Below are 13,455 nucleotides of genomic sequence, written 5' to 3' on the forward strand. Positions count from 1 at the left end.
AATTATTTTTCTGAGACTCAGAGCACAAACATAACACTCTTATGCTGCTTCCTCTCCTCAATATAGTAATCCCAGTCAGATTATGTGGCAATACATTTAAACCACCTGAACACTTTATTCATTTGCATCTGTATTCAGATGCCGCATGGCTCACATCCATAAATTTTGAGGGAAGTGAAACTTAAGTCTTTGCAAAGCCACCATCAATTTTGATACCATTTATGCTTCCCTGAAGCTCCATAAAAGTCTCAAGTTGGGACATGTCTGCTCTTTCATTTGTAGCACAAAGTCAAAGAGTAAACATTTTCTCTGGAAAGCATTATTAACCTTATTTACACATGCTAGGCCAAAGGACATACATTATTAGTGATCTAGCAAAAACCCTGGTGGAAATAAGAAAAACAAACGAGTTCATTTCAGAAACAGATAGGGGAAAAAAAAGTCCAAATGAAAATAAAGATTAATCACTTAAAACATTAAGTTAATTTTAGTGACATGTTCAAAGTCTGGAAAGCAGTACAATGAACAGGACAAAAGAGTAAATCAGAAAATAGTAAGCAAAGTAAAAACCTTGCAAATAAGATGACAGAAACAAATAATTAATTAACTCATAAGGAATACGTAACATGAAGGAGAATAAAACAGAGGATATAACCCAAAAGTCATTGTTTCTTCTTCTGTTCTAGAAGATTTCCAAAAGTACTACAGAGAAAGAAAATCAGAACTCCATTTTGAAACTGGGACACAACTAAAATGATCATAACTCAGACGAAGTAATTGTCAAAAACAGTGAAGGTTGCACGAGGATGAGTTTGGGGCAAATGCAGAAAGAATATCAAAGCAGGAAGACACCACGCCTCGGATTTCAGAGTACACTTCTCAAAGACAAGAAGCCCGCTGAGGTATAAAACACACACTCTTGTTTAGCATCCTGAGAATGAATGCCACCTGCGGACAGCTGCAGCTTCCCTGGGCAAGCATAGTTCTGAGAAGTCAAAGTTGGGAACACCAGAGAAAACACATCAAAAGGCCACTTTTGTAGACAGCCATCGGTGTCTGAATAATTCTTACACAGGAGTCCTCAAAGAAGGAAGCGAGTATTCTTGATGGAAATCTCCAAGAAATCCTACAGATTAGATTCATCTGAGTGTATCATCAGAATCAAAGACCCGCCAAGTGCACAAAGACCAAGAGATTTTGGTGAGGAGAAACACCAAGTGCCTCAGATATTATGATAGTCGGATACAGAAGATGTAACAACTATGGATGAAACAGTCAAATAAGAACAGAGTCACAAAAATGAGAAAGCACAGATAAAGTGCAAAAGTGATGTGACAAATTCAAATGGAAGAAAACAATGTTGATGTTAAACAAAACAAAACAAAACAAAACCAACTTGGTAAATGTGTTACACAGCAATGCACCACTGAAAAGAGAATAAGTGAACTAGAAGATAAATCTGGAAAAATGGCCCAGGAGCCACAGAGACAAGGAAATGGCCACAATAGAAGAGATGTGAAAGATTAGAGGTACAGAATTACAAGGATGTTGCATGATACGAGAAGGCATGGTTAACAAAGAAACTGGTAAACATGCATGGACCCATATTGTTTGTACAAAAATAAGAACTACAATATCTAACTCGTTAGGTTAAACAAAGGACAAAATATAAAATACTGGACCCCCAAAAAAATCAAAGCTTGGGACTGGCATGATGACAATTGGTCTTCTAACATCCTTGTTTTATTTGGGTGATGGATGAAGATAGTAACTTTAGATTTCAAGTAAGGATAAAAAAATCAAGAGTTACCAATAAAGATAAGAAGTGGGTTGTGTAATTTTTTCAATAAAGAATGGAAAATATTATGAGAAAAGTGAATGATAAAAGATAAATGTGCTCCAATCAGCTAAAAAGGCAAGAAGGGAGATAAAATAAACAAATATAAACAAGACCAACAGAAAGCAAAAATATAGTAGAGGGACAATTGCCTCCAGAATTTCCCATTGAGGACATCTGAAAACCTACTCTTCTCTAAAAGCACAGAGATCCCCCCGGAAAAATGTTGAAAATCAACTTTTTCAGAACTCTAGACATTGAACAAGATCTTGCGACAATCTAAAAAGCATTTATCCAAGGAGAGTGGTTGAAATTTTGGTAAGCATATTGAACTCTGTCATTTTTCCTTTGTGGTGAAATATTCACAGGATATAATTTGCCATTTAAACCAGTTTTAAGTGTATAGTAGCTTTAAGTGCACTCACAGGATTGTGCAAGAATTATCACCATCCATCGCCAGAACTTTTTCTACTTGAAGCTGAAACTCTGTACCTACTAAAGTAACTCCCTGTGTCCACCTATCCCCAGCCCCTGGCAAAGATTACTCTACTTCCTGTGTCTAGGAACTGAATTATTGTAAAAATCTCATTTAAGTGGAGTCATGCAACGTTGTTCTTTTGTTACTGGCTTGTTTCACCTAACAAGATGTCTTGGTCTCACCTATGTTGCAGCCATGCATCAAAATTTGTTTTCTTTTTAAGGCTGAATAATATTCCATTGTATGTGTAAACCACACTTTCTTTATCTGAGTATTGCGTTGGTTCTATTCAATACTTACATCTTAGCTGTACTAAGTCTTCCAGTCCATGAACATGGAATGTCTTTCCATTTACTTGTGTTATCTTCAATTTCCTTTAGCAATATTTGATAGTTTTCAGTGTTGCATGTCTCATCTCCTTGGTTAAGTTTAAGCTTAAATCTTTTATTATTTCAATGCTTTCATAAACTGAATTATTTTCCTAACTTCCTTTTCATATTGTCCATGGTTAGTGTATAGAAATGCAGTTGATTTTTGTGTGTTGATTCTGTGTCCTGCAACTTTCCTGTATTGATTAGTTCTAACAGTTGCGTGCGTGTGTGTGTGTGTGTGTGTGTGTGTGTGTGTGTGTGTGTGTGATTGTTAGGGTTTTCTACATATAAAAACATGTCATCTGTGAAGAGAGATCATTTCACTTCTTCCTTTCCAATTTGGATGCCTTTTATTTCTTTATCTTGCCGAATTGCTCTGACCGGGACTTCAATTTCTATGCTGAATAAAAGTGGCAAAAGCAGGCATCCTTGCCTTGTTCCTGATCTTAGAGGAAAAGGTTTCATTCTTTTACCATTGAGTATCATTTTGGCTGTGGATTTTTTATATCTGGCTTTTATTATGTTGAGGTAGTTTCCTTCTATTTCTAGCTTTCTGAATTTTTTTTTTATCATGAAAGGATGTTGAACTTTGCTTTTCCTGCAAATGCTTTTTCTGCATCGAGATGATTACATGTGATTATTTATATCATTTTGTTAATGTGGCATATTAATTGATCCATTCTTACATGTTGGACTATCCTTACATACTAGGTATAAGTCTGACCTGGTCATGGTATATAATCCTTTTAATATGCTGTTGAATTTGGTTAATTCTTTGTTGAGGATATCTGTATCAATAATTATAAGGGATAGTGCTCTGCAGTTTTCTTGTCATGTCTTTATCTGGCTTTGGTATCAGGGTATTGCTGACCTTGTGGATTGACTTACAGGGTGTTCCCTCCTATTGAATGTTTTGGAAAAGTTTGATAAGGATCGGTGTTAATTGTTCTTTAAATGTTTAGCAGATTTTACCAGTGAAGCTATCTGGTCCTTGGCTTTTCTTTGTTGAGAGGTTTTCAATGATTCATTCAATCTTCTTTCTAGTAATAGATCTCTTCAGATTTTCTGTTTCTTTATGAGTAAGTCTAGATAGACTGTGTGTTTCCAGGCATTTATCCATTTCATTTAGGCTATCCAAGTTTTGGGGAACCAATTATTCATTGTACTCTCTTACAATCCTTTTATTATTTCTATAAATTTGGTAGTAATGTCCTCTTTCATTTATAACTTTAGTTATTTGCCTCATCTTTTTGTTTTAGTTACTGTAGCTAAAAGTTTGTCAATTTTGTTGATCTTTTCACAAAACCAACTCTTGGTTTCATTGATTCTATTGTTTTGTTTTGTTTTGTTTAGCTTTGTCATGTTTTAACTTTTCCTTTTCCCATTATCCTCTCACAACTGTGTTGCCCTGAAAATTAAAAGTCTTAGAACCATGGCAGCTATAGAAACCAGTCACTTAAGATCCTGTGGATGAGCCAGAACAAAATTGGAAATCCTTAAAAAGCCCCATCTCCAGAGAACTGTCACTGTTTGACCTGTTTGGAAGACATCTGGAAAAGCTCCACTTAAAGATCTTATCTTTACTTGAGTGACTCAAGGCTCATTCAGTGACAGAAGCCCTAGCCTCAAGGTGTTTGTTAAAAGCAATCATCAGAAATAGTTTAATTCACAGCTTCTTGAGGCAGTGATACAGTTGGAATAAAGAAAAATCTGGTTAAAAAAATAATTAAAGGAAATAAACAGGAATGATATTTTTGCAGGGATCTTTGAAAAATTCCTAATAAATCCCTGGGAATCTAGAAGGCCATGCACATACGTATGTTGTATGTGTGCCCAGAAAAGACCTGAGGATTCCCTAATTCCTCAACTAAGACTTATTTTGAGGCTCTGTGCAAACAAGAAGGAAAGGCTAAGTTAGAGTTATAAATTAGTGGAGCATTAAAATTGCCCAGTGTGTGCACACGCAGAAATAAGTGACATATAGAATTAAAAAACAATAGAAGAGATTAACCAAATTAAGAATTGGTTCTTTGAAAACATAAACAAAATTGACAAACCCTTAGCTAGACTAACCAAGGAAAAAAGAGAAAAACCCAAATCAACAAAATTATGAATGAAAAAGGAGACATTACAACTGATACTGCAGAAATTCAAAGGATCATAAGAGGCTTCTACACCGACAAACTGAACAACCTAGAAGACATGACAAAATTCTTGGAAACCTACAACTTACCAAGACTGAATCAGGAAGAAATAGAAAATCTGAATAGACCAGCTACTAGTAAGGAAATACAATCACTAATAAAAAAAAATCTCCGACAAAGAAAAGCCCAGTGCCAAAAGGCTTCTCTGGTAAATTTTACCAAAAATTCAATTAACACCAATTCTCCTCAAACTCTGTCAAAAAATCAAAAAGGGGGAAACCTCCCAACTTCATTTTATGAGGCCAGCATTAGTCTGATCCCCAAACCAGAAAAAGACACTACCAGTGAAGAAACCAGGGACCAATATCCCTGAATGATCCACAATTTCTCATTAAAATACCAGGAAACCGAATTCAGCATTGAAAGCATTGAAAAGCATTATTCACCATGATCGAGTGGAATTTATTCTTGAGATGCAAGGATGGTTCAACAGATGCAAATCAATCAGTGATACATCATAGTAACAGAATGAAGGAAAAGAATCACGTTCATCTCAATAAGATACAGAAACAACATTTGACAAAATTCAACATCCATTCACGATAAAAACTGTTAACATAATAGGCATAGAAGGAACATATCTCAACCTAATAAAGGCCATATGTAACAAGTCTATAGCTAACAACATATTCAAAGATGAAAGGTTGAAGGCTTTTCTTTTAAGATCAGGGACAAGACAAAGTTGCCCATTTTCACCACTTTTATTCAACATGGTACTAGAGGTTCTAGCTGGAGCAATCAGAAAAGAAACAGAAATACAAGATACCAGAATTGGAAAGGAAGGAGTCAAATTGCTCCTATTTGCAGATGACATGATTTTATATATAGGAAATCTTAAAGATTCAACCAAAAAATCATTAGATATAATCAATGAATTTATATAGTTGCAATACACAAAACTAATATATACAGAAATCAGTACTGTTTCTATAAACCAACCATGGAATTTATGAAGAAGAAATGAAAAAATTGATCACATTTACAATAGCATCTAACTAACTAGACTTAAAAATGTGACAAAAAAGACAATAGCATCAAAAACAACAAAATACTTATGAATAAATTTAACTAAGAAGATTAAAGATCCTTATGCTGAAAACTACAAGACATTGATGAAGGAAATTAAAGACACATATAAGTGGAAAAGTAGTCCATGTTCATGGATTGGAAAAATTAATACTGTTAAAATGGCAACACTACCAAAAGCCATAGTGCATTCCCTATCACGAGGCTAATGGCATTTTTTTTTTTTTTTTTTACAGAAGTGGAAAACTCCTAAAATTTATATGGAATCACAGAAAATTCCAACTAGCCAAAGGAAAACTGAAACAAAGAACAAAACAGAAGGGATCACACTTCTGATTTCACACTTCCGATTTCAAGCTATACTATAAAGCTACAGTAATCTGTCAGAAAAACAGACAAACAGTCCAGCAGAACAGAATTGAGAGCCCAGAAATAAACTCGAGCTTATATGGTCAACTACTATTGGACAAGGGAGCCAAGAATACTCAATGGAGAAAAGACAGTCTCTTCAACAAACGGTGCTGGGATAGTGGATGTTTACATGTTAAAGAATTACACTGGACCTATATGTTACACCACTCACAAAAATTAACTCAAAATAGATAAAGACCTCAATGTAAGACCTCAACCCGTAAAACTTCGAAAAGGAAACACAGGAATAAAGCTCTTTGACATGGGTCTTGATAATGAACTTTTTGATATGACATCTAGGGCACAAGCAGCACAACAATGAACAAGTGGGACCACACTAAACCAAAAGCTTCTACATATCAAAAGAAATCGGGGCGCCTGGGTGGCTCAGTCGGTTGAGCGTCCGACTTTGGCTCAGGTCATGATCTCGCGGTCCGTGAGTTCGAGCCCCGCGTTGGGCTCTGTGCTGACAGCTCAGAGCCTGGATCCTGCTTCGGATTCTGTGTCTCCCTCTCTCTCTGACCCTCCCCCGTTCATGCTCTGTCTCTCTCTGTCCCAAAAATAAATAAACGTTGAAAAAAAAAAAAAAAAAAAAAAAAAAGCTTCTCTGTCTCAAAAAAAAAAAAAAAAAAGAAAAAAAAGAAATCATCAACAATGTGAAAAGACAACCTATAGAATGGGGAAAAATATTTGCAAACCAATATATCTGATACGGGGTTAATGTCCAAAATATGTAAAGAACTCATATAATTCGATTGAAAAAAAAATAACCCCGTTAAAAAGTGGGCAAAGGATCTTCAAAGGCATTTCTCCAAAGAAAGGACACAAAAGGCCAATAGGTACATGCAAAGATGCTCAACATCACTAGTCATTAGGGAAATGTAAATTGAAATCCCAATGAGATATCACCTCACACTTGTTAGACGGCCATCATCGAAAAGACATGAGAACAAAGCTGGTGTGGATGTGGAGAAAAAGAAGCCCTTGTGCACTGCTGGTGGAATGTAAATTGGTGCAGCCACTATGGAAAACAGTATGGACGATCCTCAAAATATTAAAAAATAGAATGACCATATCATCCAGCAATTCCACTTTTCCTCTTCTGGGAAAATATCCAAAGGAAACAAAGACATTAATTTAAAAAGGTATCTCTACCTTCATGTTCATGGCAGCATCACACACACACACACACACACACACACACTGGATTACTCAGCCTTGAAAAAAAAAAAAAAAGGAAATCCTACCATTTGCAACAAAATAGATAGACCTTGAAGACATTATGCTAAGCGAAATATGTCAGAGACAAATTCTGTATGATCTCACTTACGTGTGGAATCTTATTTAACAAAACAAAACAAAACAAAACAAAACAAAACACCCCAAACTCACAGAAAGAGATCGGAATTGTGGTTACCAGAGACAAAGTGTGAGGGAGGGGAGAAATGGAGGAAGGTGGTAAAAAGATGCAAACTTCCAGCTAACATGGCTATGCGAGTAGAGGAAAGGTGCTAAGAGAGTAAATTCTAAGAATCCTCATCACAAGGAGAAATTGTCTTTTTCCTTTTTCTTTTTATTGTATCTATATGAGAAGACAGATGTGAGGTGAACCTATTTTGGTAATCACTTCACAATATATAAATCGAACCATCATGCTGTCCTCCTTAAACTTATAGTGATGTATACCAATTATTTTTTAATAAAGCTGGAAAAAAAACATGTCAGTTATTTCCTCCTTACATCAGAGAGGCCAAAAGTATTGTAAAGGTAACTACTGATAATTCTTCTTAGTCCAGCTGAATGGGTACTTTGGTGTACTTCTTTTTAATGCAAATAAATGTCTGCATTGATCTCTCAGACATACCTTCAGACTGAGGATTTAGGAAATGTAGATCGTGTCTTGTCTAACATCCGTGGTGGTTCTTCCTCTATATCTCATAAGACTGTGAGTTTCCCTGAGCAGACACTATATTAAAATAATGCTTTCAAATGACTCTAACGGTCTTTCCATCTTTCTGTAGTAACATACATCCTGGTTACTCTGGGCCGATGCTCTGGTCTTTCTAAAGAACTCTGCCTAGGGGCGCCTGGGTGGCGCAGTCGGTTAAGTGTCCGACTTCAGCCAGGTCACGATCTCAAGGTCCGTGAGTTCGAGCCCCGCGTCAGGCTCTGGGCTGATGGCTCAGAGCCTGGAGCCTGTTTCCGATTCTGTGTCTCCCTCTCTCTCTGCCCCTCCCCCGTTCATGCTCTGTCTCTCTCTGTCCCAAAAATAAATAAACGAAAAAATAAAATAAACAACTCTGCCTATAAATTTTGTATAACTGCCTACTATCTTCTTACCACAAAAATCCATGTGCTAATTACTTAGGGAAGGAAAATGCCCCAAGGACAAAGTGTGTTTACCCCAGGGGATTCAATTTCCCTATATTCAAATATGAAGGAAGCCCAAACAACAGAGAAATTTCAGGTAGGTAGTCTTTTCCTCCGGATTGGGGAAGATTCCAAACCACAGTCTCACCATATCATTTGTGACATACATTGGGCTATTGACAACTACAGCATCTTTCTGTTGTTGTTCCTGTTATAGGTGTGGAGAAACCTAAAAAACTCCCCACTCTTCTACTGATACCAAATCTCCTTGTGGGTGAGCACGAACACCCGTCTCTTGTTTCCTAACATTTATCACCATTTTTCTCCTGGGTCATAACTGCCAAGGAGGGAACATGACAACGGAGGTCTGAAGGGGCCACCTCTCCTTCTTTGTCACACGTATAAAATAGAAGAGAGGTCCAAAAGGAGCCCTGAACTTGGACAGTTGGTTGGGGATGATAATGGGGTAGTAGAAACAGGAACCTGGGTAAGGAAAAAGTCTGGACTAGGAATCAAGACATCTGGGTTCCAGTCCTGAATCTTTTACTAACTAGTGTGACTCCGGATAAATCATTTCCCTTCTCTGGGTTTCACTGACCTCATCTGAGGAAAGTGCATTGGGCATAATTGCCTCCAGCTTCTTTCTGATCTCAGGGATGTCAAGAATCCACAAATACTCTTTCTTTAGTGGACTTCCTCGGTTTATGGCTTGGTGTCTCACGAACGGTGCCCAACAGGGTTGGGGAACTAGGTCAGGCCACAGCCTACCCCAGGGCTGGAGTGAAACTAGCCACCCACCTTTGCCTGACAGCATCTCCACCAAATTCTGCATGAGGCAGAGCTTTTCCGAAGCTGAATTATAAAAATGACGTCAGAGACAGAGAATAAAGACCAGGAAGAAGGGGCCTTGTCAAGAGTACATGAAATATCTAGTGAAAGGCATGAACTACTGCTTTCAGCTTCCTAACAGCACAGGGATGGAGAGGTCAAAAGCAACTGAAACCTCCTCATCTAGCATCAGCCTTTTGGAGCCTGTCCTTACCCCCACCCTCTGCAGCAAAAAAAATGCTCCTCAGCCCTGCCCCCCAAACACACATTTGAAGGCGCATTACATGCACCCCAACCCAGGATACCAGCTCGTGCTGTGAGAAGTGACCTGATCCTCTCTCATTCGGCTCCCAGGGATCCTAGAACCAGCCGATGAGAAAACCATCAGCCCCAGAGCCAGGAAGGCAGGTGCCTACCTTTCTTCAAGACCGCAATATCTACCGCAATATCTTATGAGTGCCGGAGACTCTGGGCAAGAGCCTTCAGTCCACACACAACGCTTGCACCCGCTACACACCTCAGTCGGGTCAAATCTGCGTTCCTCTCCTGCAGGTTTTCTGAAGCCCAAAGGCAGTGCTGAGTATTTCTGAGATGCACAGCTGGTTCCTTTTTTTTTTTTTTTTTTTTTTTTTTTTTTTTTGTCGGAAGCACTAACTGATTCAGTGTCCCTAAAATGGGTGTGGATGTCTTTTGTGAAATTTGCTGAACAAGCAGTGACTGCTTCATACGGTCTTGTATAGGAAAATAATAGCATGTGTGAAACTGTGTCTCTAGTCTACAGTATATTATTACTATCTTATAGCAGGGGAAATCAGTGCTTGATGATTGACTGTGGGTCAGACTGCTCGAAGGTCTTTACATACACAAACTAATTTAATGGCATTTAAAACTCATTTCAAAAGCTCCTCTTCACAATTTCACACATTTTCACCTGTTCTCATCTCCCTAGAAAACTGCATGTTACCATTCTATACACAATTTAAATATATTATTTACATGAAAATCCAACATTAGGGATGAATGTCTGTAAGATGGCAACAAGTTCATTACACAGCAATTAATAAGACACATTTCTAAATCGAAGAGGCATCTGATATCATAGAAAGAGCCTGGTATTTGACTAAGACAAAGCCGGTTCCAACCATTTATTCATGGCCTTATTATTTCTCTGAACATAAGACTCCTCATTTGCAATATGAACTCAATATTTTATATGGAGGAGAAAGCTAGTGGTGTTCAGTTCTTATTCATTAAACATTTTCTTAAAGAAAAATTACTTTGAGTCATCAGTGTGCTATGTACTGAAGATAAAATGGTGAAAAAAAGGGTGCCTGGGTGGCTCAGTCGGTTAAGGTCCAACTTCGGCTCAAGTCATGATCATGCGGTTGCTGAGTTCCAGCCCTGCGTCAGGCTCTGTACTGACAACTCCGAGCCTGGAACCTGCTTTGGATTCTGTGTCTCCCTCCCTCCCTCTCCCTCCCTCTCTCTTTCTCTCTCTCTCTCTCTCTCTCTCTCACAGTCTCCCATTCGTGCTCTGTCTCTCTTGCTCTTAAAAATAAATAAACAGGGGCGCCTGGGTGGCACAGTCGGTTAGGCGTCCGACTTCAGCCAGGTCACGATCTCGTGGTACGTGAGTACGAGCCCCGCGTCGGGCTCTGGGCTGATGGCTCAGAGCCTGGAGCCTGTTTCCGATTCTGTGTCTCCCTCTCTCTCTGCCCCTCCCCCGTTCATGCTCTGTCTCTCTCTGTCCCAAAAATAAATAAATGTTGAAAAAAAAAAATTAAAAAAAAAAAATAAATAAATAAATAAACATTGGGGTACCTGGGTGGCTCAGTTGGTTAAGCGTCCGACTTCAGCTCAGGTCACGATCTCGCAGTCCGTGGGTTCGAGCCCCGCGTCGGGCTCTGGGCTGATGGCTCGGAGCCTGGAGCCTGTTTCCGATTCTGTGTCTCCCTCTCTCTCTGCCCCTCCCCCATTCATGCTCTGTCTCTCTCTGTCTCAAAAATAAAAATAAAAGGTTATAAAAAAAAATTTTTTTTTTAAATAAATAAACATTAAAATTTTTTTTTAAATGGTGAAAAATGATAGACACAGTCCTGCCCCCGGGTAGCTTACAGACTACCAGGCATACAAACAAGTAAATACGCCACCATAATCCAGGATAACCAGTTCCCTGCAAAGTAGAGTAGAATAGTCTAGGAGAGCTAATAGAATTGGATTAATTAACCCAACTCTGGGCATGCAGAAGAGACTTCCTGATGAATGAGCAGGAGAATGGAAGCAGAGTTAGGGGAAGAAGGGCCTTCCAACACCATCAGTAAAATGAAGAAAAACCAAAGGGCAAGAGAGATCATGGGGCAGTCAAGAAACTGAAAAAGCTTCATAATCACTGAAGAGCAGAGCAGGAGCAGACAGTAAGAATAGACAGATAACCCAGGGCTTTACCTCACCTTCAGGACTTTGGAATTTATTCTAGTAATGAGAATTTATAAAGTCTTCATGTTAACGAATGCAGTTAAACCTATATTTAAAATTGATGAGATATTTACTATGCATTAGGCCATATGCTTAAGATGTATGTCTACTTTGGTTTTCACGGAAGCTGAAATTGAACATCAGAGAGATGCATAGAGTTGGTGCAGGTATGATTGAAATACAGTCCTGTCTAATTCAAACGACTCTTGTTTGGAATCCGCTGGAGTTATCACTCTCCAAATGAAAAAAAAAAAAAAGAGTTTTTCAGAAATATTGTCCTGGGCACCATGTAGAGAAACAATAGGAAGAAATAATACTGAAGTCACAGAGGTAGACTCATGAAAGCTACAGTTATACATGGAACAGATGATAGTTACTTGAACCGCCACTGGGGCTAATGAAGTTGGAGAGAAGCAAATGCATTTGAAAGATGATTGGGGAGTAGAAATGGTCGTACTTGGTGGTAGGATGGATGTGTACGACAAAGATAAGGACAGGAAAGAACGACACTCAGATTCTGTTTTAGGGAGCTGAATGAGTGATAGGACCATTCACTAGGATAACAGACAAGGGCAGGGACAAAATTACAGGTACAAATAGTAACATTTTGAGTGTGTATAGTTTGAACTTTGTCAAGACCTTCAAAGAGGGTTGGCAGTTAGGAGTTGGCTACCTGGAGGGAGCCAGGGAGTGAGAGCAGGCAGCTGTATCAGGCAGAAGGATGAAATCACCCAGGGTTATAGGTGCAGACAGAGAAGACCAAACCCTTTGAGGGAAGATAAAACCAGTATTAGCAGAAGTAGAAGTTCTCAGAGGATAGAAAAAGGGAGCTAGGAAGGTATTAGGAAAGCTAGGAAAATGTGCCATCACAGATGCCAGAGGCGACAGAGAGTTTCATGACTTCAAAAGAGGCTGGGATGCCAGACTGATGGCAAGGGTCAGTCTCCTCTCTCACTCCAGATTGCATGAAATGCCAAAAAAGTTAGAGACAGCAGTAGCTGGCAAGTGATTTTGAAGAATTATGGAAACACAGTGAGGAGTAGAAATGACTTGACAGAGAGAAGCATACACAGAATCTCTCTACCCCAAAGTAAGCACAGAAGAAAACTTCCAAAGAAATAAGAGCAAACACAGAGTTCAAGTTCAGTGTCAGAAACTATAAATAACAGGGGGGTGGGGCAGAGCCTGGGGCAGTTGTTTAGGTCACTGATTTTTAAAATAATGTTGGAAAGATCCGGGCCAGTTGTCCCTTCCTCCCTCACCCAGGCACTGCACAGCAATGTGGTTTAGCCCCAAGGTTGAGAACTGTTTCCCAAGCAAAATTACAGTTCTGCTCCCCGCAAATACACAGATGGGAGAAGCAGAACAGAGGCAGGAATAACTTCAAACCTCTAAAATAACAGGGGAAGAAGAGAAAGTAGGGAGGAGGGTCTTCTGGAATTGGCGTGCACATGA

At 38.8% G+C, this 13,455-nt stretch overlaps 1 protein-coding gene across 5 annotated transcripts in view; it reads right to left on the reverse strand.

Moving 5' to 3' along the window:
• Positions 1–13,455, reverse strand: part of LOC123601759 (membrane-spanning 4-domains subfamily A member 4A-like) — a 172,149-nt gene that overhangs the window by 17,323 nt on the left and 141,371 nt on the right. Inside the window, exon 1 of one of the 5 annotated variants that reach the window (XM_045485379.1) lies at positions 9,942–10,115. The exons of the other annotated variants lie outside the window; for them this stretch is intronic. The gene's annotated coding sequence lies outside the window, so the exon portion shown is untranslated. Of the gene's footprint in view, positions 1–9,941; positions 10,116–13,455 lie in introns of those variants that run through there. 5 annotated transcript variants of the gene reach the window in all.

Source organism: Leopardus geoffroyi, chromosome D1 (genome assembly GCF_018350155.1).
Source record: "Leopardus geoffroyi isolate Oge1 chromosome D1, O.geoffroyi_Oge1_pat1.0, whole genome shotgun sequence".
Taxonomy (NCBI): domain Eukaryota; kingdom Metazoa; phylum Chordata; class Mammalia; order Carnivora; family Felidae; genus Leopardus; species Leopardus geoffroyi.